Source organism: Fukomys damarensis, unplaced genomic scaffold (genome assembly GCF_012274545.1).
Source record: "Fukomys damarensis isolate Sample0158 unplaced genomic scaffold, DMR_v1.0_HiC HiC_scaffold_31, whole genome shotgun sequence".
NCBI classification, from domain to species: domain Eukaryota; kingdom Metazoa; phylum Chordata; class Mammalia; order Rodentia; family Bathyergidae; genus Fukomys; species Fukomys damarensis.
The window spans coordinates 30,308,950-30,312,693 of NW_022900943.1; the positions used below are offsets into that span (position 1 = coordinate 30,308,950).

The 3,744-nt window shown below is 41.6% G+C and overlaps 1 long non-coding RNA gene across 1 annotated transcript; it reads left to right on the forward strand.

Annotated features, from left to right (window-relative positions):
• The first annotated feature begins 672 nt into the window (after positions 1-672).
• LOC109117612 lies at positions 673-2,722 on the forward strand. Its single transcript, XR_002024915.1, has 3 exons — positions 673-803; positions 2,077-2,158; positions 2,665-2,722. It is a non-coding gene; the product is annotated as an uncharacterized LOC109117612 (long non-coding RNA).
• The last annotated feature ends 1,022 nt before the right edge of the window (positions 2,723-3,744 follow it).

Consider the following 3,744-nt stretch of genomic DNA (forward strand, 5'->3'; position numbering starts at 1 on the left):
AAAAAAAAAAATCAGAAATCCAACAAGTAGTAGTTTGCACAAAACAATAATGAACGAAAGACTTTTAAAATTCCATGTGACTTCATATATAACAATTGGGCTGGGGATTTAGCTCAGTGGTGCTGCACCTGCCTTGCAAGTGCAAGGTCCTGAGTTTGATCCCCAGTATCAAAACAAAAAAAAAAGAGGACAGAGGATTTAGCTCACTGGCATGGCACCTACTTCACGAGCACAAGGCTCTGAGTTCAATCCCTGGTACCAAAAAACAACAAAAATAGAACAATTATCTTCATGGTATTTTTTTGTACCAGGATTCGAACTCAGGTTCTTGCACTTGTGAGGAAGGCTCCAGAACCACTGTGCTAAATCCCTGGCCCCATGGAATCTTAACTATAGGCTGTCATCCACTGTGTTATTCTGTCAGTAAAAATTAAAATCATGAATAAAAATCTATCAAAGATAAATAATGCTGGACACTATTTAAGAATAAGATAGACTTTATTCAGTAACAAAGATCACAAAAGAGTGTAGTAGGCAGTCACAGAGCTGATGAAAGGATTGGATAAAAGGAAATAAAATGGGTCACCCAGGTTAAGAGCTAATTTAAGTAACTGTTTAATCAAGCAACTGGTTAATTAATCAGTGGGTTAATCTTAGAAATGTAAAAGAAAACACAAGAACACAGGATAAAGGGCCAGGAAGAGAAAAGAGTGATAATGAAACTTCCTTCCAGAAAGAAGACTTATCCAGGACAAGCTAACAGCTTTGACATTCCTTGTCTACCTCTAGACCTGGACTTTAAGGTACCACATAATATGATTAGTTTCTTATAAACTCTGCCCCTTTGAAGCAAGCCGCTCCCCAACCCACACACTCACTCTATTTCTATAAGGCTGAGACAAAAGAGCAGGACTGGACTTCTTCCTCTCTTGGTTTGTTATCAACTAAGTTTTTTTCTTACTATTATTTGAAATACATACTCTCCTAAATTCTTCTCTTTGTCCTCAAATTTATTCTTCAATTTTGGGAGAGAAAGAACTCAGCATTATATAAAACTAACTGCTTCAGTGGGAGACTTTGCATGAAATGAGCTCAACTTCCATTGGTGTGAAGGTGGTGGAGCATAGTAAATGAAGGCTACAGGAGCAGGACAAGAAAACGACAAAGTGGAAGCAAAATCAGTTAGTAGACATGTATAAAAAGTGGGGTAGGACCCAGGACTGAGCTCAGTGGCACTAGTACGTGCCTTGCATATGCAAGATCCTGAGTTGTATTCCTGGTGCCAAAAGAAGTGAGACAGTGAGGCAGAAGATTCAGGTGTGGCCAGCTGACTGGGCAAATGGCCGTGACCTGTCCATCACGGAGATCCAGGATATATGCACCAAGCCTTGCACACAGGGCCAATCAGAAAATGCTATCTTCAATTCTTTTGTTTTCTTCATTGAGTTTTTTTTGTTTGTTTGTTTGTTTTGTTTTCTTGGTACACAGGGATCGAACTCGGGTCCTTGTGCTTGCAAGGCAGGCCACCGAACCGCTGAGCTAAATCCCTTTGTTTGTTTGTTTTGTTTTCTTGGTACACAGGGATCGAACTCGGGTCCTTGCGCTTGCAAGGCAGGCCACCGAACCGCTGAGCTAAATCCCCGGCCCTCTTCATTGAGTTTATTGGTACTTTTTAGGTATACGGTACAGTTACACTCATCATTGGGATCTTGTACCTTTACATGACAGGTATTGGTTCTCATTTTTCCCCTTGTCCCTGCCCTCCCTTCATCTCCTCCTCCCCTCCCCATTTACAAACATTTTATTTCCATTTTTTCATTTTCTCCTATTATCTTCAATTCTTCTGGCACAAGATCAAGCAGGTTTCTGATAAGATGGCCTACACCTGACATTAGCATGAGGCATGAAAGATACAGTAGATGGACACTGTGCTCTCTTTCTCAAGGGCCCATTCTCACTCCTTTCCTGCCTTTAATTTGCCTGCATCCATGCTGTAGAGCATGCTTGTTTTTTATGGTTTTTTTTGGGTTTTTTTTACTATCTTTAATAAATGTAAAACCTCACTATCTTTTGCAGGTGTCTCACCCAATTCTTTGTTCAGGAGAAAAATTATCTGTAGAAAATCCTGGAAAGAGTTCACAGTACCCCCAGAACCCTGGTAATACACTGTTTAACTTTTTATTTCCTCTCTCTCCCCTAGAAAAGCTCCATTCCACTTCTTGTCCCTTCTCTCCCACTCAAACTTTCATCTATCAGAAAACTCAAATCCTTTAACTTTTTTTCTGATATTAGTTCTCAGGAGAGTCAGGAACTACAGGGTGAGAAAAATTAACGGAAGTGGGGAACACAGAATGTTTTTCTCATAACTCTGAGAACAGTTTCCTAGTGTGGGTTATACCCTGGCCTTTTAGTTTACAATTGCTGGTTGTAGTCCCAAGCATTCTGCTCTTCTCTTTAAGCAACATACTGGGCCACAGGATAAGGAGAGTGCTAAGGGAAGAAAGAACAAAAAGCCTTACAAGGCACTGGTGCCGTTCACTTCACCAGAGACATCGCATAGTACATTTGAGTTTCACCGGGGATGCCCTGGGAACTGAAAGGATCTGTAACCTTTTGTGGGGCCTCTAAAGTGTATCAGACCCGGTCTTCTCTTTTTCTCCATAGGACCCACAATGTGCCATGGCAAATGCCCTGCAGATCACAGGAACTTTACCATTAGGCTGTATCCTTAAAACTTGGAAACAGTTTGATCCCTGCAATCTGAATAAAGAACAACTTATCTTCTATTGCAGTACTGTTTGGGACGAGTATGACTAGAAAATGATTAGAGATGGGTATTGAATGGCAGTCTAAATTGCAATCTATTCTTCAATTAGGTCTTTTTGGCAAAAGTCAAGTAAAGTTGTGCGAAATACCCTGCGTTCAGGCTTCTGTGGCTCTTTATCTCTGAAAAGACCCCAGTCTCCTGCAAGGAAGAGGGAACTGTTATCATTGACAACCCTGTCCTCAAATGCCCACCTGTTCCTCAGGGGTATATGAGTTTCTCCTACATGTTAAATGAAAATAACTACACTGGATAGTCTCCTTGACCTCCTTTTTATAATCCTCAGGCCAGTAATCAATTCCATTCTCTTCAAGTGGTTCAGAAGCTACATCAGATGCTAGGTGCTCCAAGACAGCCAGTATTTCCCAGCCCTCTCCTCATGCTCCTGAGACAGCTTTTAGTCCTGCAGTACATATTCACAGTGGAGTTGCTTACTCTTCAAATTCACAACTCATCCTGCCCCTAAGAGAGGTCCTAGGAACAGATAGTATGACTTATTTTTCAGTGGTAGATATCCAACAATGCACAGAACAGTTAAGCCAATTTTCAGAAGATCCTGATAGGTTTATAGATGGGCTCCCAGACTCCCAAGAACCAATTGCTGAACACGGCCTTTTCTGAATTCAGAAATTGGGATCTAGATAAGGGTTAAAGAACATGAGGGAGAGAGAGAGAGAGAGAGAGAGAGAGAGAGAGAGACAGAGAGAGAGAGAGAGACAGAGAGAGAGAGAGGCAGAGAGAGAGGGAGAAAAGACAGGCTAAAATTATGGCTGTCACAATTGGCAATATTGTACACACACCAAAGTCATCCAAGGGAAAACCCAAGGCCAATCAGGGAGAGTTTCTGCTTTAAATGCAAGAAAACAGAACACTGGTCATGCAGCTGTACGAAGACCCACCCACCCAGCCCTGCTCCACAT